Raw genomic sequence first — 26,439 nt, 5'->3', positions numbered from 1 at the left:
CCATCCATCCACCCACCCATCCATCCATCATTTATCCACACACTTATACACTCATATCTATTCTACCTTCCCATCTTTCTAATCTTTAGTGCCTTTGCCCAGTGCTCATGGGCTGAAGCACACTTTGTGGCAGAACTGGGACTCAACATCAAGTTATCTGGTTCTAACATCATGTATTCTCACAGCTGTGCACAGCAAAGTACTGGACACAATATGTCAGGGACTGGAGATTTCAAGGTCCTGGGGTTAGGGAGGTAGTTTGTTCTTAGGACTGAAGTAGACATTAGTGCTTGGTTGCTCACCTTTAGAAGACCCCTGGCCTTCACACCTCTCTTGGTTGAGTAGAACCATGTAGCAGGTGATGGGCAGCATGTGCTGTGCGGAGGTGTGTGCACTGGGTACAGAGGGGTATGCTAACTTGCAAGGACAGAACATAGAGAATAAACTCCTCCTTCAGCTAGAACAATTAGAATATTAGACGTGTGGCCGTGGAGCCAGCAGTGGTCCCCAAATACTGTGGTGAATGAAGGACCCTGCTGACTCCCAAAGATATGAGACTCATTTCCTGAGGCTTTAAGTTTTAGAGGTTTATTTTGTCATCACTCAGCCCACCTCAGCCAGTTCGGATGGACAAAGTGGGCCAGCTTCCCTGTGGAGTGTCTTGGAGCTTCCTTAGCTCTGAGCTAGGTTCCAAGGGCCAGACAAATTCCCACAACTCAGTAACCTAATGTAGCCGACGTGTGTTCCCCTGGCAGGCCAGGAGTCTGTGTTGGGGATGGAACTATGGCTCGTGTAGCTTCCTCTGGAGGTTTGATGCAGGCTCTGTCTAAGGCCTCTGTTTTCAAGGGCAAAAGGTCTCCCTGTGTTCTACACTCTTTGTAAAGACACCAGACATTGGTTAGCTTTAGGACTCATCCAAATCCACTGTAAGCCCAGCTTAACTCATCCCATTTGCCAAGATCCTCTCTCCACATGAGGTCACAGTTGGAGGATCTAGGTAAACATGAACGGGGAAGGGAGTACTTGCTACTCTACCCAATCACTGCTCTGAGCTCTGCTCAAGCCTGCACGCATTCAGAAAGACTCACTCCTTCTAGGCCACTGCTGGCATGTGCTGCAGTGTGAAGTCTTCCAGAGTAGGTGGCATGTTAGAGACAAATGGCTTGGAATAGTCTGGTGGCAGCAGCAGAGACACCCTGAGACACTCTCCTATAGTACATATGGGCAGAGTGGGCCTTGAGGTCCCAGGAACACACTCACCTCTCTGCCTCAGGTGCCAGAGATTGTGGGATGGTCTCTGTAAGGGCCGCTGGGCCCTGTCACCCAGCTCACACGAATCACCTGCTGTCTCTCCATCCTCTGTACACAGAGACCATCTGTGAGAGACAACAGGCCAGGTTGGCATGGAAGCCACCCAGCTGGCAAGGCTGGAGATCCATTCAGCGATGCTGGCCCAGGCCCCTGGCTCCTTTGAGCCCAGCGACTCTCGACAGCACCCACTGGGCCCATCTATCACCTCAGAATCCCTGCGCCTGTGTCAGCCTGCTCAGCAGGAGGTCACACAGCACTTGGCTTTTCCTGTTTCCCATCCTGACTCTTCTGGTCACGTAACTCTAGATGGGTCAGAGCACTGGGCATGCCCTGCACCCAAGCACACTTGCAGTGGGGCCTCTCCCAGTCTTGCACAACACCTTTGACTCTTCAGCTTCTCTTGTCTGAGTCTTGGAAAGTAAAGATGCCCATAGTGGGATATGGACAACCTGGCTGTTAAAATGGCTTCGTTGAGGGTGGCTTGGGTTCACGAAATAAATACACCTGGTCAGAGAAGGTGGAAGAGACTGGGGGAAGGAGAACTGGGCTTGAACTACCTGGTTCATGGCCCATGGACTCTCTGTGCTTATATCTGTGTGACAGTTCACATATAACACAACTAAAGGATGCTATGTGGGGCCCCATGCACAGAGTCTCACATGGGCAGGAAAAGGCTCAAACAGGACCAAGGGTGAGTAACCCAGGGTCTTCATGCATTGTCTACCAGACACCGAGGCTTCATGAGACCATGGTGATCTTCCCAACTGGGAAACGGTGAAGGACCAGGGCTCCAGGGCATTCCTGCTGCACTGCAGAGACTCAGATGGAGCTCAGGTTGCAGCTTCCTTAGCCGTTCCCAGGGGTGGAGAGGAGCTGGGTTTGCTCTTATGGCACAAAGGCTGCTGTCAGGCAGTCAGTTAGGCCAAAAGGTCTGCAGTCTCCCCCTCCCCGCCCCCCACCCCCGGGACTCTTGCCTCCCAGCGACTCATGTTCTCTGTCTGGTTGGTCTGTGGGAAAAGCAGACACTTACCCAGGGCTGGGCACCTGACTGGGGCCTGATCTTTTCTGTCACCAGCTAGGTGCCACAGCGGCCATTCCTTTCTTCACTTCTTAAGCGGGTGCAGGCTTCTAAGTTCCTCCAGGACAAGAAGTGGCCAGTTCTAGTTATGGGGTCACCAGCATCAGGGCCAGCAGCCCTGCTGCCTTTTCGCTGTCTGCTCCTAATGCTGTGCTCTCCAAGGACAGCTTGTATCCATCCAGCCCTGACATCTCCATGGTGGTTAGCAAAGACCATAGAACACATGGAAACACAGCAGAGCAGCCAGAGCCTCCCACCATCGAATGAGCTGTGTAACCATGTGCCTGCCATGGTAGCGGGTCCAGCACTTACCAAGCCGTATCCTGAAGCCCCTTACCTCTGAGTAACCTTCTTAAGGCCTGGTGTGGTTGTTTATCTGTCCCCAGATGCAGGACACGGGACACAATGCCAGTGCTACTATCTCAGGGTTAGTTTAAACCACAGGACTGGAATGCTTATCATCCTTGCCTTTCCTGGGACTATGACTTCAGGTCCCCGTCTTACAAAGGGGCCGAGAAGACAGACCGTCTGGACAATGCCATTCTGCCTTTTGCCAAACTGCTATTCTCACAGATCACTCCTACCATTGGATAAAGTTCCCGCAGGAGGCCATGCTATGGATTTCTCCTGATCGTTTGTTCTCCTAGATGTTTCCATGGGCTCATTGGGGCGGTGTGGGGGGGGGGAATAATAGGGATTGGGAGGGAGACACACCTGACTTCATACCCAGGCTAATCCCTCATGAAATTCTGGATTGGTCCATCTGCCCCTGGCCACCCTAGGCTCCTCATAGATGGCAAGCTGGGGCTTAGAGTCTTCAGCTGGGGCAAGGCATTTGGGAGCTGCAGGCAGGCCTCCTGACTATGCTCCAAGGGAATCTCATGACCATGGCCTTAAACATTCATATTGCCTCTAACTAACTAGGCAGCTCCAATTCTCCCGCTCCTTCCTAAATTTGGGACAGTCCCATCATAGCCAGATGCAGCTTGTACCTGGGACAACACCCAGAAACCTGGACCCAACTCTGCTGCAAACCAAGGCCAAAAGTGACATAAGAGGCCATTTCTTCACCTGGAGTTCTATCTCAAGAAGGCCTATTTCTACTGTCTAGATTCCAGCAGGGGTCCTCTGCAGCAGCACTGGCTAGGTGAGAACCTGGTGAAGACTGGCCATACTTGGAAGGCCCCTCCCACACCTTCTCTCCCTAAATCTTAGCCTAGAGGGTTTCCTACTTTAGCCAGGAGCCTGCAGCACTTCCTCTGGTGAAGACCGGCCCAAAGGAAGAGCAGGGACTTCCCAGGACGACTTCACTTCCATTGGGAGGAGCCAGTAGCCCCTGCCAGCCTGGGGACTAACCAGGTTCTGAGAACACCCCACTGTCACCCATGTCTCTGCAGCCTGCATGCAGTCCCATCCCAGCAGCTTCTGTTTCTCCTGGGCTCTGGGCCCTAGGACTGCCCTCCATTTCCTGGAAGCTGACACCTCCTGTCCGGTCCCCCCTCACCCCCATTGCAAACGGGCCAGCTACTGGGATCCTGGAACACATCCAGTATATGTTAGCACCCTGGGAGTGGCAGGGCTGGGCCTCTTTTGTGACAGAACTGGATTTGGGAAACCCGCCCTAGGGAAGGTCTGTGGGAAGGGGGCTGGTGGCTGGTGTCCCACCCCAAAGCCCTGAGGACTCTGTAGGCCTCAGCTGGCTGTCAGGACTGGTTGTCTGCCTGGCTCCAGGTTACTGGGTCATGAGCTGCCTTAGGGCCTTCCTCTCCCCCAGTTCTGAAGGCCAAAGCACAAAGCCTGTGCCTGGGGCTGCTCTCAGGGGCCAGTGTGCAGATTCCCTCAGGCTAGAAACAAAGGCCTCTGCACTTTCCCACTGCCTGAGCATCTGTGCCTAAGGCCAGGCATGAGCACCATCAAGGCAGTGCCAGCCTCTGAACAAAGCAGAAGGGGACACAGCCCCCCCCCACCTTTGGGGCACACAGCTGGCCCCCCCCCACCTTTGGGGCACACAGCTGGCCCATGGACTCCAGGGTCTTCCTAGAAGATGACCCAACAAGCATCATCAGGGAGAGGCATAAAAACCGCCAGGCTGCTTGGCCATGCTGTACCCGGTAGCCAGGCACCTGTACCTCCGTGTGTGCTGCTCAGAGAGACTAGGGTGATTGTGTTGTGAGCACCCTCCTCCTCAGCAAGGTCACAAGGTTTTGTTTTGTTTTTGTTTGTTTGTTTTTGAACAGTTGTGGCAAAAAACCAAAAAACCAAAACAAAAAAACAAAAACCCCACCAAATCTGAAGGCCTGCTAACTGAGATGTGGCAATGGGAATGGGGCAAACTCGCCTGTCCATGCCCCAGTGTGCCTCAGACTGTGGAGGGACTGTGTGACAACCAGCCAGGCCCTACCAGGCTGAGGGGCTTGGATGAGACACTGCCCACCTTTCGGGCATCTTCAGGATAACAGTGGTTTTCATTGTGGAGCTAGGCCCTCGGCCAAATGAATTATTGCATGTAATCCTTATTCTGGGACAGGTTCCTGCTATTATCCCCAATTTGCAGCTGAGGAAATAGGCTCAGAGAGGTTAATTTGCTTACTTGGCTCACACAGCCAGGAAGGCTAGGGCCAGGGTTGGAACTGAAGCTCGTGGCCCTGGTTTCTCTCTGGTGCTCCTGCCCTTGGCCTCCTTGTGACTGACCCCTTTAGAGACTGCACCATCTGATGCTGAAGGTCAGACTGGCTCCCTTCTGCTCAGAGCCACCTGAGGACCAAGCGGGTGGCAGCAAGGCTGCACGGGGACTGGATGCTGATGTGGCTTCTGGGAGCATCCACCTTTAAGGGGTTTGTTTGTCGACATCCTCCTGCTGGTCCTGGGGGAACAGAGAAAGAAGAGTTTAGGGACAGGAGGCCCTCAAACCATACAATAAGTCTCAGGGTGTCCCTGGGCCTCAGAGATCTGTTTCTGTGCCCTTTTCTCCACACCCAGCATCCTGTTGTTTAAAGGAATTTGTTCATATGAGGAAATTCATATGGGATTTAGCACATATGAGAAAAATCCAGCCCTCAAACATGCATGTACACATGCATACACAGATCCCAGTCAAGCCTAGATATCTCATTCCAGGGCCCAGAGAAACACAGTGAGGAACCAGCACCTAGGCCTGTAGGTGACGGGAGCGTGCCAAGGACACCTGCTCCTGGGTTGTTACAGGTTTCAAAGGGGCCATGCAGTGAATGCCTGGGTCCTGTCAGTTTGTGGCTTAGTTCCAAGCTGAGGGCCCAGTGCCTGTGCTCTGGTTAGAGGCAGTGATCAGGTCAGTGAGCAAGAAGGTGCCCACATGACCTGAATCAGCTGCAAGATGCCCGAGATGCTGAACAAAGCCCTCCCATCATTTTGATAGCCAACTGGGTGAGCATTAAGGTCAGGGGCAAGTGTGGGAACCTGGACCCCGTCATACCCTGTGCACCTGGTGCATATACTGCTCTCGTTCTCTAACAAGGATGAGCCTGCAGTTTGCGCTGGCCCACCTGTCTCCTCACTGCTTCACCAAGCCGTCCTCTGTGACAAGGGATCTGGTGTGCGCTGAGACAACAGCTTGTCCATATCAGGGGTCACGACTCAGATGGGACAAATCCAGGTGTACAGGTGGGAGTGACTGCTGGGAGCTCGTGTCACACGTCTGCCTGATATGAATGCTACCACCATGTTTGGCTCACACTCCCAGGTGCCACTGCCACCTCCTCCAGTCTCTGTTGGATGTCACCTTCAGCCTGCAGAGCTTTCCCAGACAGGAAGCACTGCAGGTCACCTCTTCTCCTTTTGGTAGCTCTTAGGGATCTGATAGATGAAGGACCACCAGTACCTAGTCCTGGTTTCTGATGAAACAGCCCAGACAAAGTCCCCACTGCCCCCAGAGACTGCAGAAGGTTTAGTCAGTGCCCTGTAGCCATGGATTTCGCTGCCAATCAGTAAAATGAGCCCTCCCTTTCCCCCTGCTCCAGGAATTCCAACCCAAAGCCCATTGGTTGCAGGGAACCCTGTACTAACGCCACAGTGTACACTGTAGAGCATATATCTCCTGGAATTTTTGAAGGAAAGGAAGGAAGGAAGAAAGGAAGGAAGGAAGGAAGGAAGGAAGGAAGGAAGGAAGGAAGGAAGGAAGGAAGAAAATAAACATTTTTAGTACTTTCTTCTTGTAACCAATTAGTCATCCTGAGATATAATAAGTGTCTCACCTTGGCAACTTCCATCTTGGCTCCACTGGGGAGCCACAGATGGCTATGGGGCAGGCAGAGGTAGGATGGGCCCTATCTGGATAGATGTGATCCAAGAGAGGATGTATGGTGGTGGTGAGCCTGGGCTAGCTCATTCTCCCTCCTCATCTCTATGTAACACGGGCCAGGGGTAGCTGATGGATAGAGCCCCCCCTCCGCCCCCACACTTCCCCGCTATATGCTTTACCAAGGGCCAGAGACGGCACTTCCTGCAGCCTTCTCCAGTGTTGTTCTACCAGTGCTCATTTACGGTCTGGAATTTTTCCACATCATCCGTTGACAAAAAGGTACCTTTGGAGCTGGCTAGTGCTGTCCTTTGGATGTGTGTGTGACCCCAAATTCTCACGGAGGGATGGACCCTCTGGTGACTAGAGCCCAGGGATAGGGCCCTCCTGAGGGAAATGAGAAATCTTCTTAAGAAATCCAAGACATGCCTCACTGTTCACAATGTGAAGACACAGTAGGAGATGTCACAGATGTCACGGTTCACTACCCAGGAAACAACCCTGGCCAGACACAGCATCTATGGCCTCCAGACCTTGGCTGCCAGCCTCACATTCTATGAGCAGTCGGCTTCTATTGGTCATAAGCCACCCAGGTCAGGCAATGAAAGAAAGACCAAGATGCTTGGTAGACAGTAGACGAGGGCCTGCCCTCTGCCCCGTTGCCTAACTGGGAAGATAGAAACCCCACAGAATGTGCAATGCATGGCTGCCACATCTGGGGCTCTCAGGCTCACCCACTTATACGGAGGTGAGAAAATAAGCTCACTATTGGTTCCTGTCACCAAACCAGAAGACTGCAGAGGGTTTGGGCATCCAGAATCTGTTCTTGTTTAGGGGTTGTGACTCTACCTGAGACAAGGCATGGGCTCAGCCTGGAGCATGTGTCAGGCCCAGACACAGGAGTCTGCTTCAGCTCCACCCCTGCTCATGGGACTGGGCTCAGCTTGTAATGGTTGGTAGTTCACCTCTGTCCAGTGTACCAGGGCATGAGTGAGCAGGGTCAGGGCTCGGTGTGTGACCTGGATGAAGGTTGAATATGACTAGGCTCGAGGTCAATGTGTGACCAAGACTAGGACTCAGCATGTAAGCAGAGGCAGGGCTCAGTGTGTGACCAGGGCCACCCGAGCTCAGGACATGAGCAGTTGGTATTTGAAAGGCCCCATTACTGTTTGCCCAGGATCAGGGCTCAGGCTCTCAGGAGGATCAGCTTTCAGGCTATGTGAGGATCCTGAGTACAGTCTGGAGCAAGGTCAGGGGTCCCTGTGTGCTTGATGTCAGGGCTGCCTGTGTCTGCACCATAGACTTAGACTGTCACTTTCCTACTTCCCAGTGTAACCTCTAGAGCAGCCCACACACCTTGCCGCTGGTGCAGGGTGGCCCAGCCCTAGGCACTTTGTTCTGTGGAAATCTCCTTTGGCTCTGGTCCTAATTGTGTTTAAAATCCTGTCCTGGCTGAGGGATCTCATCAGGGAGCCATGCTCAGAGCCAGGGTGCTGGGAGAAAATTAGGACTGGTGGCTGGACAATTCCCACAAGCCAATCAAAGCGCCCCACACCAGGATTTGCATAAATCTCTAAGCCGATTAGAGAAGCTTTTCAGCAAGCTGCCAGGTACAGCCAGCAAGCTAGGCCCTCCCTCTCCCTGGATTAATTGTTCCCATCCCAGCTCATGCCAAGGCCCAATTCATTATCCTCTCCACCCTCCAAACCCACATCTCAGGCGCACTGTGGACACCAACTTCAAACCTGCCTGCACCCTTCACATAGCCTGCGGTCAGCGTCACCTGTCCTGGGCCATTTCCACCTCCTGTCCACCCCCAGTGCCCCTCCTACTGAAGAGCTCCACTTCCAGCCTCTTTCCTGCCATGGCATCTTCATGATGTTCCCAATACAGGTCCCTACCTTGTGTCCCCTGCACCTGCCAGCCTGACTCTGCTATCAGTCCAGACCACTTGGGAGGCTTAGATCATGCACCACAATGACCCTAGACGGTGCAGCCAGCCCAGGGCTTCCTGGATCCCCGATTCTTCTTTCAAGCTTTCCTGATGCCTGTGTCACCTCCACACCCATGAAGTATGCACTGAGGCCAGTGGAAAAAGAGCTGAGCCACGGTTTGTAGCTAGACACATGTCTGTTCTCCGTCTCCTGGAGGATGCTGTCTTAAGGCATCCCGCCGGCTGTAGATTCGCCAGCCCCTCAGCATTTTCCCTGCGAGAGGAGTCACCTCATATCCTCCTGAACTAACTCCAATTCTGCCCTCCACGCACCCACACTGGCTACCTGCTCTTGTCTCAGGGTTTTGGAAAAACACATAGCATAGCAAGGAGAGGGTTTAGGTCATAACTGTCAACTGCCACACTACCCTGGAAGATGGCCTTGTGGGACATCAAGTGTCAGTACCCTCACCTCTGTCCTCTCTTCCCCCTCCATTCTGTTCCTTCTGAGAATACCCCAGTGAAAAAGTATAGCCCCTTGATCCATCCCAGGAGTTACACGGTAGCAATAAGTAAGACAGAAGACAGAAATTTCAACCTTGGTCTTTATCATGACACAGACGAACTTTGACATTGGTCCATCCAGCATCTCACTGAAGAAGGTAGGGTAGTGTTTGGTTTTACCACTGAGCTTCCTCCCAGATGAAGGATGGAATCATGGGAGAAATCTGAGAGCTTCAAATGAAGCCACGTGGGCTGGGGGGGGACGCAACTCAGCAGGGGACAACTTTCCTAGCATGAGCGAGGTCCAGGATCTGAGCAAACAAAGGAGAAAGTGTGTGATTCAGTCTGCAAATAGAAGCGTGTGCTCCTGAGAAGTCATATGGTCAAGGGTAGAAGCCCATGTCCACCCTGCTGCCCCAGGCTCAGCCAACATGGCCAGTGCATACGTGGGAACTGGGTACCTATTGTGTGCAACACAATAGTCTCAGGGATGTAGGAGAGCCAGTTCCACCTTCTGCTGTCATAGGGTCAGATCAGTTGCCTGGCATCTCTGTGTCTCAGTTTTCTCCTCTGTAAGAAGGAAAGGAGAGCAGGGCTTAGAGACATCTTTTGTCCTCACTGTCCACAGTGAGGGCTTGCTTGTGATCACTGGTTATTCCCACACCAGGGAGGGAAGGGCTAACATCTGTAAGGCTCATGAGGGTCAAAGGTTGTCTGAAGCAGAAGACAGCAGTAAGGGGCTCTGATTGCCCCAGGACCTACAGACCTTTCCCAGGGTGGAGCAGAATCATCTCTGTACATACCTGCAACTTCAGGCCTGTGGAGCCACGTCGTACTTCCATGGGCCTCCTTTATCAGAGCTTGCTGGCCTGTGCAATTTACAAACTAATAGAGAGACTAACTACATGAGCCACAGGCTAAGGGGGGAGGGGCGTGTGCCATGAGGGCTGGAAACTACCCAGATGGGAACACAAGGGGGTTAAAGCTAAATCACAAGACAAGGTAAGTGCTTGGATTTGGAGTCATTGGAGGAGAAAAAAAATCTGAAAGTAGAGACACCACCAGGTAAAGTGTTCACCTTGATGGTTATCTGTCAAGAAAAGAACTTAACCAGAGTCACAAACAGTTTAAGCAGAAGTTTCAGTGAAACAAATGTATACTCCAGAGAGATTGGAGTGAGCCAATCCAAAGGGAGGAACTGTGTGTCTTGATACCAAGAAAGAAACTGTTTCCTAGTTAAAAGTTTGAGGAAGCTGGTCTGGTGGGCTAAGTATCTAGCGCCAAGTATTGAGCAAGACAGGGTATTGGAACTATCAACATCACCACCATCAATATCATCATCTCCAACACCATCATCAACACCATCACCATCAGCAGCACCATCACCATCATCACAAACACCACCAACAACATCATAACCACCGTCTCCAGCTAAGGGAGCAGGCTGAGGTCCTCAGCAGATGGCACCACGTGACAGCAGACCCTGCACCAGCTTCCTTGTCTGCATGCTAATTGAGTGTTAGTGCTTTCCTCTGGCCTATACCATTGCAATCTCAGATTTCTGCCACATTCGGTCCCTGCTCCAAAATCCTCAGGGTCTTATCAAGTTCCTGACTATTCAACTTAGGATCCAGGACCACCAGGGTGCCAGGCTGGACCAGGGGGCCTGTGGAACTATGAGTTCCTTTGTATTGTGGGATCCCTGAAGCTATTCTGACTTTCCATCCCCAGTCGAGGTCTGCTTGCACTGCCTGGCACTTGAGCCCCAATGTCACCCTCCTTTGCCATCAGGAATCTAGGGCAGGTCCCAAGCCAGCTCTTGGGCTTCCAGTTTCTTCCCCCGACCTTTTCTCTCCAAGGCAGCACTAGCTTCCCATGGCTGCTGGCACAAATAAGCATGAAGTGATGGCTAAAACCTCAGGATGTATGCTCACACTTTTGGAGCCAGAAGCAGGACTCCAGGTGTTCGCCCAGCCTCGCTCCCTCTGCAGAAGGTGGAGGGCATAGCCCTGTCTCCTGCTCATGCTGCTGGCACGCCTTGGGCTGTGGCTGCATCTCTCTGCTCTAAACCTCTATCAACCTCTCCACCTCCTCCACCCCCCTTGCTCAGCCTCTGCTCTCCATCTCTTTCTTATCTCCTCTGCAGATCTCTCCATGCGGCTCTCCTCTGCACCTCTTCTCTAAGCTACTCCCCTCCATCTCCCCCTCCCTTTCCTCCCCTGACCCCCTCTTCCATGTTTCTGCTCTGCTTCTGTCTCCTTGGCCTCTCCTCTGTATGTCTGCTCCCCATATCTCCCTGGACACTGCCTGCCTCCTCCCTCTTTGAGGAAGTCCTCCTTGCGGACTCTGTGATGACATCTAGGGTCCACATACATAACCCAGGGCAACCCTTTTGAGAACATAGTTTACTAAATCACAACTCTGGCCAAATAATTTCATTGGCTCTCTTCTCAACAAATACAGAAACAAAGAAAACCAGCCTCTGCCTGGAAGGAGCCTAGCAGAGGAAGGGAAAGAAGCTGAGCATTGGGTAAGTGCTAGGGGCCAGACGTCCCGCCCCGGCTTTGGAGTCTTAGAGTGCCCTCAAGGCTTAGTATCCTCCCTGGTCCAACTCACCTTGACTCAAACATCTGTGCCCCGAGGTCCCACAGCTGCTCCTTGGCAGCCTCCCTCCAGCCCAGCTCCTCCTCTAGACCCTTGCCTTGCCTTCCTGTCTCTCTTCTCTTGCTCACTCCAAGGAGCAAGAACCAAGAACTACCTGCTACTACGCATCTCTCCTGGACTTCCCTGGGTGCTGGCCTTGCCTCCTTGGCCCATAGAGCAGACTCTCTGACACACTTGCTTTTGTCTGTTCCAATAGGTCAGTCCCGATGACAGGAATAACATCAAGGATTGTACCCCTGTAGCTCAGGGCCAGACGAGGACCAGGCATGATGCTGCTCACAGGGTTAGTGAGTGAACAAGCGTATGAGTTACTGAAGGAAGCGCAATGTTTGGCCGTGGTTTCCTAACAGACTAGTTACAAAGGAGTCTCTGGGGTGCCAACTGCAAGTGAGTCCTGTGCTCTGGGCAGGTGTTGTCGGCCTGTAAAGTAAGGACCAGGGCTAGGCAGGATATGGATAAGGAAGTCCTGCATGGCTAAGAGGATGGGGGCACAACTGGGCCCAGAATGATCTTTCAGAAACTCTAAGTCTGGTGCAGGGATGGAGTTGGACTTCTGCTGCTGGCGCTACTTGAGCCACTTGGGATGTACCAGGGCTATCCCACACACTCTGCGCCCCATGCTCCGAGCTGCCCAGGAACAAAATAGGAGTTCTTTCCTCACCTGGCTTGTGTGCATCCTCTCAAACTCCAATACCCCGTCCCTCCCGGATGGCATTTGCTGCCTTCTATCCCTGCCCTTAAAGCCTCCCATGTTCCCACACAAACAAGGAGGGTACACACTGCAGAAGAGCTGCCCCAGCTGCTGTAGGTCAGGGGTGCTGGTTTGCCAGGCTCCTGGGAGGTAGCTAACACTCTCGCTTCTTCCCCCTTTGCCGTAGGACTTTGGCACCAAGGGTGTCTCCAATTGCCAAGGCATAAATGGCAACTGGCTGAGGCTCCCAGCCCCCGGGTCCAGCTTTTCCAGCTCTCTGGACAGCTGACAGCTCCCTCTCACTGTGCAGGCATATGCACACTTGCTTGCTCGCAACTCACCCAGTTGCACAGCTCACATCCTGCGAACTGGGGACTTCAGGATCCCAAGCATGCCCTGAAGCCCTACTGCATCCTACTTCTTGCTTGGCATCGCCGGCACACACCCTAAGTCTGACCTCCTTTACTCCTACTCCCTCTGGCCTCTTACCATAGAGGAGGACCCTGGTGAAAGCTTGACCAGTAGTTTGCTCAGAGCATGTGTAAGCATCCTCTCTCTGCATCACTTCCTCTTCAACCGACCTCGCAGTCTCTTCCGGTTGATGTGCAGCTTGTTGACGCCATGGTCCTCTTCCCCATGCTGGGGCTCGCTCTAGGGAGCAGGAATTTCCTGGGATTCAGATAGCATCCACACCAGGGGGCCACGCACACTCAAGATGACCCTCATCTCCCATTCCTACACATACACTCAGGTAAAAGGGGCCCCTTCTCAGTCTCTTCTCTGAAGCAGTCAACTTGGCTGTGTTAGCACAGTCCCACAGGCGGCAGCTTAACACAGACTTCCTTCTCCTGGCTGGTTGGGTGTTGAGTGGACTGCAGGCTGCAACTCTTCTGAAGCTCCCAGCAGAGCCTGCTTCCTGTGTTCTTGAGAGATCGTCCTCTTGCCTGAATGGGGTATGTGAAGAGTGTTACCAAGGAGATCTTCTTAAGGACGCTCATCTATCAGATCAACCCCTGCCCCAGGACCTCATTTAACCTCTTTGCTTCCCCAGAGGCCCCTTCTCAGAATACAGCCACTTCAACATTCGAACTGTGGAGTCACAAAAATTCAGCCCATAACTCCCTCTGGCCCTATTCATATAATGGATTAGCAACCTATAACTAGAGGAATGAATTAGCCTGCTCTAGGTTTTGGATGAACTTGGAGTTCAGCCCGAGTCCCCCCCCCCCCCAACTTCCCCTGCCCTCACCCTTATGCTGTCCCAACTCCAGAGCTAATGTAATACCAACACGTTTCTGCTTCTGCCCGGGCCATCTAGAAAATGCTTACCTCAAAGACCTGAGGCCAGTCATGCTGGCCCACTCCACCCCTGGAGTAGGTACTTACTCACACCACCCAGCATGCTCTCTGCAGTGTTCTTGGAGACACTTGAAGAGGGCTGATAGCACAGGGGATTCTGAACCCACAAATCCAGTCCAGGCTAACGGTTCCTCCTCTGCACTGGTAGCCCATTCCTGTACATGCAAAACCAAGAGGCACCAGCCTGAAAGAGCACTGGGTACGGCTGGGTACAGCCCTTGACCTGTTCTAGCACTCCTGGTCAAAAGATTCTCACAAGCATTCCCTCCCTGCCTTCCTGTTCACCCTTTCGTCCCAAGGGCTAAAGCCGCAGCCCAGAAAGGTCATTGGTCCTTGCGGCACCAGGACATGTGGCATCCTGACCATGCAGAGGTCCAGCAAGCTTCCTTCTATGAGGGTATAGCCAGACCATTCTATGTCTCCCAAGTACACATGCTGAGGCCTATGTACACAGCTCCCAATAGTGCCCCAATGACCAGCTTAGGGGTACCTCCTGCTATGGCTGAGTTCTGCCTCCCTCTGTTGACTGTTGCCAGTCCCAGGTTGGGGTCTCAGACTGGAGTCCCATGCCTTTGGGGTCGGTTACTTAAATAAAACTAACTCACCATCACCTTGACCTCGGATTCTCTTCAGAAACGTATCTGCCAGAGACAGACTACAGGATAGCCCTTGCTAGGTTCTGCCTTGAGACATTCACTCTCAACTGTGGCTGCTCCATGACCTGTCACTAACCCAGAACTGGAGACAGGGGATGCAACACAGGCTTCCTTGTATTGGCACTCCTTTTGCTGGCTTCGATGTAGCGAGCAGCTGTGTAAGGTCCTTGGGTTAAGCTTAGGCAGGAGGCTGGCTGCAGGAGAGACTGATCAATGGGTTCCTAAAGATGACGCATAATGAGCAGCAGGTGGGCCAGCTTGAGGTCTGCAATAAAGTGCTGGGTGACTGGTGGTCAAGATTATACAGCTAGTGACAGTGGCCAACTCCATATGAGCCAGCTCAAGGCCCCCAAAACAAGACACAGGAACAATGGATGGTAGTATTCCATGCTCACTAGACCAGATTAAAGCAACTTCAAGACTTTCTCTCAAGGGGAACATGCACCTCTTGCCCTTTCCTCTAGTTCACAGGAGAGGAGCAGAGAAAAAATGTAGAGCTCAATAAAAATCAGTAAAAAAAGAAAAAATTATATGCACACACACACACACACACACACAAAACTTCAATGTACTTGAACCCCTAATCACATTCTAATTATAACAAGTTGAATTCTAGGTAAAATGGGCTTCTGAGACCCCCCTCCAAACTCACCAATCCTCCTGAACCTTGGTGGAACTCTGAAACGTTGCTTGCTCCAATACTGAGGGGATTTTAGAGCTAGCTACAGTATTGAGGAGACTAAGAGCTTGCTCCAATACTGAGGGGATCAAGAGCTTGCTACAACACTGAGAGAGGACCAAGGGAGAACCAGGAGAAAAGACCAAGAGAGCAGGCTTATGAAGAACTCAGAGGCTTCCTGAGACACAGACATTGACAGTACAGAGCAGACCATGATAAATTCCCAAACACTCAGCCAACCACTGCAAGAATTAGACCAAGGTTCAAAGACATTGCCAGCTTCATTTGAAGGAAGAGATGGGTAGGCACCAATGCAAGAATTCATCCAACAACCTAAAAAGCAACATTAATATCTCTTAATATCAATTGGACTCAATTCACCTATAAAAAGACACAGGCTAAGAGAATGGATACGAAAAAAGGATTTAGCCTTCTGCTATTTACAAGAAACACACCTCAACCTCAAAGACAGACACTACCTTAGAGTAAAGAGTTGGGAAAAGTTATTCCAATCAAATGGACCTAAGAAACAAGTGGGTGTGGCTATCCTAAAATCTAACAAAATAGATTTCAAACTAAAATCAATCAGAAGAGATAGAGAAGGACACTTTATACTCACAACAGGAACAATCCATCAAGATGTAGTCTCAATCCTGAATATCTATGCCCCTAATACAAGAGCACCAACATGTGTAAAAGAAACTTTACTAAAATTTAAATCGCACATCAAACCCTAAAAACTAATAGTAGGAGACTTCAACACTCCACTCTCGCCAATGGACAGGTCAACCAGACAGGAACTTAACAGAGAAATAAGAGAACTAACAGATGCCATGAATCAAATGGGCTTAACAAACATCTATAGAACATTCCACCCAAATACAAAAGAATATACCTTCTTCTCAGCACCTCATGGAACCTTCCCTAAAATTGATCACATACTTGATAACAAAGCGAACCTCCACAGATACAAAAAATTGGAGTAGCTCTCTGTGTCTTATCAGATCACCATGGATTAAAGTTAGAATTTAACAACAATACTACTCTCAGAAAACCTACAAACTCATGGAAATTGAACAGTGAACTACTGAACCACCCCTGGGTCAAGGAAGAAATAAAGAAAGAAATTTAAGACTTCCTAGAATTCAATGAAAATGAAGGCACAACGTATCCAAACCTATGGGACACTGAAAGCAGTGCTAAGAGGAAAGTTCATAGCACTAAGTACCCATGGAGAAAATGGAGAAAGCTCACATTAGTGACTTAACAGCACACCTGAAAAGCTCTAGAACAAAAAGAAGCAGACTCACTCAGGAGGAGTAGAAGAATGGAAATAATCAAACTGAGGGCTGAAATCAACAAAATAGGAACAAAGAAAACAATACAAAGAATCAATGAAACAAAGAGCTGGTTCTTTGAGAAAATCAACAAGATAGACAAACCTTTATCCAAACTAATCAAAAGGCAGAGAGAGAACATCCAAATTAACAAAATCAGAAATGATAAGGGGGACATAACAACAGACACTGAGGAAATTCAGAGAATCATTAGGTCATACTACAAAAACCTGTACTCTACAGGAAAACGTAAAGGAAACGGACAAATTTCTAAATAGATACCATATACCAAAATTAAATCAAGACCAGGCGAGCAATTTAAATAAACCTATATATTGCAAGGAAATAGAAGCTGTCTTCAAAAACATCCCAACCAGGAAAAAAAAAAAGCCCAGGGCTGGATGGTTTCAGTGAAGAATTCTACAAGAACTTCCAAGAAGAGCTAATACCTATATTCCTCAAAGTGTTCCACATTGCCAAACTCTTTTTATGAGGCTACAGTTACCCTGATACCAAAACCACACAAAGACCCAACCAAGAAAGAGAATTACAGACCAATCTCATTCATGAACATGGATGCAAAAATACTCAATAAAATACTGGCAAAACAAATCCAAGAACACATAAAAAAAAAATCCACCATGATCAAGTCGGTTTTATCCCAGAAACGCAGGGCTGGTTCAACATACAAAAATCTATCAATGTAATCCATCATATAAATAAACTGAAAGAAAAAAACAACCCATATGATCATTTCATTGGAAGCTGAAAAAGCATTTGACAAAATCCAACACCTCTTCAAGATAAAGGTCTTGGAGACATCAGAGATACAAGAAATTTACCTAAATATAATAAAAGCAATATACAGCAAGCTGACAGCCAACATAAAATTAAATGGAGAGAAACTCAAAGCGATTCCACTAAAATCAGGAACAAGACAAGGCTGTCCACTCTCTCCATATCTATTCAACATAGTTCTTGAAGTTTTGGCTATAGCAAAAAGACAACAAAAAGAGATCAAGAGGATTCAAATTGGAAAGAAGTCAAACTTTTGTTATTTGTAGATGATATGATAGTGTACATAAGTGACCCAAAAAACTCTACCAGAGAACTCCTACAGCTGATAAATACCTTCAGAGATGTGGCAGGATACAAGATCAATTCAAAAAAATAAATGAGTAACCCTCCTATATACAAATGATAAAGAAGCAGAGAGGGAAATCAGAGAAGCATCAGCCTTCACAATAGCCACAAATAACATGAAATATCTTGGGGTAACACTAATCAAAGAAGTAAAAAACCTATTCAACAAAAACTTTAAGTCTTTAAAAAAAGAAATTGAAGATACCAGACAGAAAATGGAAAGATCCCCCATGCTCTTGGATAGCTAGGATCAACATAGTAAAAACGGCAATCCTACCAAAAGCAATCTATAGATTCAATGCAATCCCAATCAAAATCCCAAAATAATTCTTCACAGACCTTGAAAGAACAATAATCAACTTCATATGGAAAAACAAAACTCAGGATAGCCAAAAAATCCTGTACAATAGAGGAACCTCCTTAGACAGCACCATCCCTGACATCAGGTTCTATTACAGAGCTACAGTAATGAAAACAGCTTGGTACTGGCATAAAAACAGAGAGGTTGACCAATGGAATTGAATCAAAGACCTGGATATTAATCCACACACCTATGAACACCTGATTTTTGATAAAGAAGCTAAAATTATGCAACGGAAAAAAATAAAGTATCTTCAACAAATGATGTTGGCATAACTAACTGAATGTCAACATGTAGAAGAGTGAAAATAGATCCATATCTATCCCCATGCACAAAACTCAAGTCCAAATGGATTAAAGACCTCAGTATAAACCCGACCACACTGAACCTGATAGAAGAGAAAGTGGGAAGTAGTCTTCAATGCATGGGCATAGAAGACCACTTCCTAAATACAACCTCATTAGCATAGACATGGAGAGCAACAATAAATTAATGGGACCTCCTGAAACAGAGAAGTTTCTGTAAAGCAAAGGACACAGTCAATAAGACAAAAAGGCAGCCTACTGAATGGGAAAAGATCTTCACCAACCTCACATCAGACAGAGGACTGATCTCCAATATATATAAAGAACTCAAGAGGGCTGGAGAGATGGCTCAGTGGTTAAGAGCATTGCCTGCTCTTCCAAAGGTCCTGAGTTCAATTCCCAGCAACCACATGGTGGCTCACAACCATCTGTAATGGGGTCTGGTGCCCTCTGCTGGCCTGCAGGCATACAGACAAACAGAATATTGTATACATAATAAACAAATAAATAAATATTTTTAAAAAAGAACTCAAGAAATTAGACATCAAAATTCTAAATAACCCAGTTGAAAAATGGGGTACTGAACTAAACAGAGAATTCTCAATAGAAGATCCTCAAATGTCCAAAAGATACTTGAGGAAATGTTCAACATCCTTAGCCATTAGTGAAATGCAAATCAAGACAACTGAGATTCCATCTTACACCTGCCAAAATGGCTAAGATAAAAAACACCAATGATAGTTTGTGCTGGAGAGGATTGGAGTAAGGGGAACACTCATGCATTGCTGGTGGAAATGCAGACTTGTACAACCACTTTGGAAATCAGTATGGTGGTTTCTCAGAAAACTGGAAATCAACCTACCACTCTTGGGCATATACCCAAAAGATACTCAATCATACTACAAATTCATTTGTTCAGCTATGTTCATAGCAGCATTATTTGTAATAGCCAGAACCTGGAAACAACCTTGCTTACTCTAATTAACCCCGTCACTGCTTGCTCTCTACTGCTGTGTCCTATCTGAATTCTTCTCTCTCAGCAACCCAAGAACCAAGACTGCCCCAGGGTTGAGACCCAAGGAAACCTGAGACATCATTGTATTTAGATGCTGACCTGACCATCCCTTTGCAGACTATAATCTGCCTGCCTCTGAAGCTTGCACCTCCACATCCACTCTGCTCTAGCCTCCAGAGCCCTTAGCAACCCATCACACCTCGTGACATCCTCCACGATGGCCATTTGTTACTTGTCTGCCCCTCTCTGGAAGCAGAGGTCTTCACAGTCCCTACACTGCACCTGACACATGACCTTGTTCAGGGGGGACTGGTTGACGCATGCTCCCTTGGGCACTTTGGAGTGGTAAGAGGAGCTACCGGCTGATCAGCCAACTTTACACAGGCATATATACCCCTGTGGCCAAGTGTGCAGAAGACGAGGAAGGTCCTGGGCACCAGACCAAGCTTCTCGCAGTGCAGAACCAAAGCAAGATTCCAAGGGTAGAGGTGGCTAGAGCCATCTGGACAATCACCTCCCTCTGTCCTGCTGAAGATGCATCCAGGGAGAGGTCCAGTTGTGCACCTGGGGAGTGGGGTGGACAGGTGCACGTGTGGGGTGGGCATGTCTATGAGCTGGGGCAGCCTAAACACATGCCCATGAGCTGCAGACACCCAGCCAAACATTTCTATGCCACTGCACTCCCTGCCCAGTGTCTGAAATTTGTGTCTGTTGCTTTCTGCCACTCCTCTGGGACCAACAGCTCTGGTGCCAGCCTCCACTGCCAGCTGGGCTTCATTTATTTCTTTGAGATGCAAATTCTCTGACTGAGGGGCATCCCTCCTTAGGCTGTTCCTTCCTGTTCCAGCCCTGCTGCCTCTGATTCAAGATCTGCATTTTGCAGGTACAGCCCAGAACCCCATCTCCCCAATTATCTGGTGAGCCCCCAAGCTGGGGGGCACCTTAGGAACAAGTCCAGAGTCCTGGCCATTGCTTCACACCCCTGCTGCTGCTGCTAAAGATAGTAGCGCCTCTCTTTGTCTGGAAGTTGGCCCGGGCCTGTTCCTAATGAATGTACCCTCAATGGCCAAGTGTGCACAAGACTTGGAAGCTCCTGGGCACAGAGCAGAGCTATGGTAAGACTCCAGGGGCAGAAGTGGCTACAGCCATGTAGACACTCATCTCATGCTGTCCTGCTGAAAAGGTATCTAGAAGGAAGGTCCACCTCATACCGTGCTAGCCCTTTGCAGACCTGGAACCCAGCACCTTGTTCTGTTCCAGTGTCTGACCATCTGTGCAGACATGCCCTTCCAGATCAGGCCACGCAGCAAGATTCAGCCTTTTCCTTCCACATAGGCTTTATGAACTGATTAATGTCCTTCCTGGTGAGGGTTCAAGGCCAAGGTGACCATTAAACCACCATCACTCAAATGGGAGGCAGGAGTAGGGTGTGGCTTTGATCAAACCAAGAAAGCATTTAGCCATGAGCTTCACACAGGTTTGGCCTTGCACCTGTCCTCAGGAGCAGAGGCCATGAGGGACCAATGATGTGTTCATCATAGCAGCTGGGATCAAGTCATACACATTGTTTTGCAGAGTGGAGGGGGCCTCTCTAAGTGGCCCAGATTTCTTGCTCAGGGTTTTCTCTGAGCATGCCACCAAACCCCCCTCATCCTGTAAGGTGGGAAAGGGGGCCTCTGGCACCAGTTTGGACTTGAATTAAGCAGAAGAGAATGCTAATGCCAGCTACCACTGTGATCTGAGCTGGCGCCTGCTGGCAGAACCTCAGCTAGAGTATCCATTAATAGTCACACACCAAGGTTCTCACAGGTGGCTTCCAGGGTAGGGAGTGAAGTGGCCATGCCATTTTAGATACCCACCATGGCCTGGACCATCATGAAATGTGGATGTATGTGTGTGGGCACCTGTTCACATATGTGTATGAGTTGTGTCATTGTACAAAAGCATATAGGTGCATGTACCTGTGTGCATTTGGCTCTATGTACATGAGTGTGCAGATGAGCTTGTGGGTATGCACACCACTGTCCATGTCTATGAAGCATATGAGGCAGGGTTACTGCTACACAAGATTCCATAGCCGTCACGCTCTAGATGCGCCAGGCTTTGAAGCCTGCTTTCTCCACCATCTGCCCACTTCTGCCACATGAACCAGGATTACTCCTTGTTTTATGGTCTCCAGGCATCTCCATTCCCCTAGACCCACAGTGTTATCCTGTACCTCTCAGGGATACAGGACTAGATGGGATCTGGGTTTGTACCCAGGAGAGCCTCAAAGAGGCAGTGCCCTACTATGGAGACAGAGGGGAGCAGAATGGCTTAGGCATTTATGCCACAGGGGCTCTCCATAGCTGGAGGACCAGTCCAGGGGAAGTCCATCAGAGCTGAGTTGAGCCAGTATCCACATGCATAGGCAGGGGGACAGTCTCTATCCTGACAACTGTTGGTCAGCACCAAGTACCTTCTTTACTCCTCGGGGCTCACAGTCCAGTGAAGGAAGGAGGTGCTCTTTGAGGAAGTAGCTGAGAATGATCTAGAGGGGTCTGTGTGCTGAAGAAAGAGAAATGACTGTGACAGCCACTCATATCAGACATCTTGAGAGGAAGTTCTTTTGAGAAAGGGACATCTAAGCCATGGCATGGGTTTATTAGAGATGCAGGATGGCTCCCATAAAGGTCCAGGTGAAGAGAGCATTAAAACTAGCATCAACGTGGGGCATAGGGTGAGCACACAGTTAGCAATCAGATGGCAGGGATCCCTTCAGGCCACTGGGGTGCTGACCAGGCATCCTGAGCCTCCATACAATAAAAATATAACATAAGATAGGGTGAGCCATCTGAGGACAAAGCAAACACACGGTCCTTCTCAGGATCCTGTTCTTTCTTGGCGTTCCTCTCTCATTTCCTCATCCTACACAGACTCCAGATTCCAGATCCAGAGTCTCCCCCAACTGTGATCAATTGTCTGCTTACCTGAAATCACAATGCCCCCACCAGACATTCATCTATACCCTAGCTTCTAGAGTTAGATTTGTTCTCAATCAAGTCAAGATACTGAGCTTGTGCCTTAGTGACTTTCCTATTGCTGTGAAGAGACACCATGACCAAAGCAACTTAAAAAAGAAAACATTTCATTGGGAACTTGATACAGTTTCAGAGAGTTAGTCCAAGACCATCATGTTGGGGAGCGTGGCAGCAGACAGGCACTAAAGTAATAACAAAGACATGACATCTTAAACAGTAAGCTAGAGGTAGAGAGAGTGAGATTGGGCCTGGCATTAGCTTTTAAAACCCCAAAGCCCGCCCCCAGTGACACTTCCTTCGACAGGGCCACAGCTCCTAATCCTTTCCAAAGCAATCCGACCAACAGGAACCAAGCATTCAAATTCATGAGCCCTTGGGGGTCATTCTCATTCAACTCACCACAGCTGGCAAGACAGAATTACTTGCTGCCAACCCTATGAACCATTTCTAAATGCTCCTGCAGCTTCTTGGAGAACATAGTAGGAGCTCAATTAACGTGACCAAGTGTGTGGCCAGGATCAGCCCCAGAAAACAGGATAGAAGTTGGGTCTCTGGATGGACAAGGACACAGTGGACACTCCCTACTGCTCCTAGGCTGGTGCCATCAGAGTGGGCCCCTTCAGGGACCGAATGGCTACTGGGAAGAGGCTTTCTCCAGTGGGAAGGGGTCAGGCAGACCCTAAATGTCTATTTTCATCTCTCTTTTGGGCCCCCAGGAACCCCAATACCCCTCTTGCCTGTCTTCATGGAGAACTTGTGGGAGGGGGACCAACACATAGAGCTATGACACACTCACCTCTGCCCAGCAAGTCTCCTGTCTAACCAAGAGCAAGGACTCACCCATCACCAACACAGCCCGTCACACATGCTGACACACACAAGTAGCCAGAGTAGCCAGGCAGGCACGTGTGTGTGTGTGTGTGTGTGTGTGTGTGTGTGTGTGTGTGTGTTCCACCCATGAAGGTAGTGGTGCCAGACCTGCTGGCTGGGCTGAGGTAGTACCACCTCCCATGTCCACATTGTTCATTCTCCTACCTGGCACGGCTTACTCAGTGAAGGGCTAACAGGGGCCTGGTGAGCTGGTTGGGTACTCTGTGGAAGCTCTGAAGGTGCTGCACATGGATGTGGAGAGACCCTGGCTCTCATTACCTCTTAGAAATGAGAACTAGAGTTGGGAATGCCTTTCTACCCTTCAGGGGGCATGCAGACAGCTAGAGGGTGGGATTCTGGGAACCTAGGACTAGAGAGGAGACAGGGAAGGTCTGCCACTTACAGACACAGGGCCTCAAAGGACAGGACTTACACTCCACTGAAAAAGATGAAGTTAGAAGCAGCTGTCTAGACAAAGAAGCTGAAAGTGGATGGAGACTGGGCTGCTTCATCCCAGGCAACCCTGGAGATAGCAGGGCAGGATATGGTCTGTGGAGCATGGCTAGGGCTGCTTCCTGCCAATGTCTCTCCTGAGAGTCAGGGAAGCCTCTGTAGGGGTCAGGCTCAGAGCCAATCAGATGGTCTGAGAACTGTCACAGTTTGCCAATAACTCTCAGCCATGCGCCTCCTGAACCACCACCCATATTTAACATCGTAGCCTGGTCATTGACAAGTGAAGAATGAGTTGCAAAGATATATCAGCTTATACACAGCATGATTTGGGCCTTATATCATCGGAGGCAGGCATGATTGTCCCCACTCTGTAAGAAGAAAGACACTGGTCAAAGGCCAGGCTATTCCTAACTGGTCAACTTTAGAGGCCTTCGGCACTGAACCATCATTTCTGGTCCTTAAACTCACATGAACATGTGCACCCACAGACTAATAGGGGAGCTATCCTAAGTCTCCTGTCAGAGGCCACGAGGAGCTTCTCAGCTGCCAGCAATTTCCAGACAAACTCAATCAACCCAGTGTCCAAAAGGCCATCGCTGATGTGCTTCCTGGTCCAGCAGCCTTGGGCTGCCTCCACGGACAGCATCGACCTTCTTGGTTCTCAGCCAGCCCCTAATTCTTTGCTCTCCCTCATTGATATTGAATCCTCATCTCTCCAGAAGCTCGGCAGACCGGATCTTAAAACAGAAAAATCCCATCTTAGCTGTTTGAGTGGTTGCGGCAATCAACATGGAAGTCCAGACGTCTCTCTGATGCCCTGATTACATAAACACTCAGGAGTGAAATTGCTAGCTAAGTGTCCATCAGTGGATGAATGGACAAAGAAAATGTTATGTGTGCGCACAATGGATAGTTGTTCAGCCATCTTAAGAAAAAAAAGCAGCGAAATCCTGTCGCATTGGAGAATGCAGATGGAGTGAAGGGCATTATGGTCAATGAGATAAGACAGACACAGAAAAACTAACAACACACAGTCTCATTCACGTGTGGACACCAGACATGCTTGTCTCCTAGAAGTTGATGGCAGAATGGTGATCACATGCCGGGGAGGAGCCTGGGAGGGGAGGAGGGGAGGCTGGTCAGTGGGCATGGGGTTAGTCAGGAAGGTGTGCTGTGTTCTGCCTTATGGCACATGCAAAATGGAGGCTGCGATTAGTGTTAAGGTAAGTCCCAAAATAGCCAGGAGAACAGATGTTATCGTCTCCCTACAAAGAAATGACAGGCTTTAGAGATGATGGACGTGTTAATCATCCTGATCTGATCATTGCACAAGGTACACACACATCAAAACATCACATCACATCTCTGAAATTGCTACAATTATTATGTGTTAATTAAAGATAAAATAAATCTCTGGAAGAAGGAAAACACACCCAGAACCCTGGGTAGAGGCTGGGGAGAGAGAAGGGTTTCTCAACACCTGCATCTCACCTGGATCCAGAGACGTGCTGCCTGCTCTGGTCCCTGGCTCTGTATGCTCCCCCACTACACAGGCCAGCCAGAGTGATGGAGCTGATCACCTGGGCCACCTGGAGCCTCCTGTCCTAGGCTCCTTCTGCTGTTCCAGTCATGCAGTTCTGGCTAAGATTCCGGCATCTCTTTCTGGTGTGGAGCACCAGGTTATGTCAGAGTGAAGCCCAAAGAAGAATACAGAGTGAGTGGCCACTGGCTCAAAGCATAGAGTCTACTTTCTACAAGCAAGGAAGTCTGCAGGTCCAAGCACAGCATGCAGGACCCAGAATAAATTGAGGATTATGGCACAGTGTGCTGGTCCCAGAATAATCTGAGGGTACAATACAGCCTGCAGGTCCCAGCACAGCCTGAAGAATAATTTGAGGGTTCCAGCACAGTGTGCAGGTCCCAGCATAATCTGAGGGTCCCAGTACAGGCTGCAGGTCCCAGCATAGCTTGCAGTTCCTGGCCTCGGAGTTAAAAGGTAGCAGGCAAATGGCAGCAGGGACCTGGGCAGCAGGAGCTGAATGGGCTGGAACAAAGTCTCTATTGGTTCTTACTGAGCACGGCTGTGTATGCAGGTCCACCAGAGAGGGTCTGCTGGGCCTGAGGCAGGGATTGACTGGAGAAGGTAAAGCAGAGACTCTGGAGGACAGGTGGATACTCATGATCATTCTCTGCCTCCTGATGAGACACCAGGAAGTCTGCATGAGAGTGAGGACTGTGGTCAACGGAGGGCTACTCTTGATCTACCACTGATAGTGGAGACCTCAGTGGTCAAAGGTGCCCATGCAGCAGGCAGACAGTAGGCAAAGCCCAAAAAGTGTGGGACCAGGGAGAGATAGAGATCAGAGCCATGTTAGGTGGCCTCATGGCTGCAAGCCTACTCAGATACCTGGACATCCAGTTCTCTTCCTGGGAGGCCATTCTCTGTGACTAGGATGAAGCTCACCAGTAGTAGATACCCACAGTGCTATACAGGAGGCAGTCTCCCCTCCTTGTAGAAGCCCAGGGTGGGGGACATTGCTGACACATGCCCTTGATGAGCTTTAGAGAGGTGACACACTCATAGCAAGTGGTAGATCCATGGCACCCTCATTTCTCCTGCCAGACTCCCAATGGGACATGAAGTTCCTTGGGGCCAGGGTAGAACTTCAGAAAACAAGAGGTCCAACATTGTGAGGCTTAAGCAGGGAAGCCAAGAACCAGATGAGGAGCAAGCCATGGGAGCCATGGAAGACAATCTGCTACATCAGTCAAAAGAGGGTATCTTTC

The 26,439-nt window shown here is 49.6% G+C and overlaps 1 long non-coding RNA gene across 2 annotated transcripts in view; it reads right to left on the bottom strand.

Moving 5' to 3' along the window:
• LOC113456751 overlaps positions 1-13,461 on the bottom strand; it is a 23,641-nt gene extending 10,180 nt beyond the window's left edge. Inside the window, exons 1-3 of one of the 2 annotated variants that reach the window (XR_003377495.1) lie at positions 13,200-13,461; positions 4,980-5,252; positions 42-1,376 (exon numbers count right to left, since the gene is read on the bottom strand). This is a non-coding gene — a long non-coding RNA (uncharacterized LOC113456751). Of the gene's footprint in view, positions 1-41; positions 1,377-4,979; positions 5,253-13,199 lie in introns of those variants that run through there. The other variant, XR_003377496.1, reaches the window with a different exon arrangement.
• Positions 13,462-26,439: the final 12,978 nt, after the last annotated feature.

Source organism: Microtus ochrogaster, chromosome 15 (assembly GCF_000317375.1).
Source record: "Microtus ochrogaster isolate Prairie Vole_2 chromosome 15, MicOch1.0, whole genome shotgun sequence".
Lineage (NCBI taxonomy): Eukaryota > Metazoa > Chordata > Mammalia > Rodentia > Cricetidae > Microtus > Microtus ochrogaster.
The sequence above is the reverse complement of the archived record's forward strand: the minus strand, read 5'-3'. Positions and strand labels throughout refer to the sequence as shown.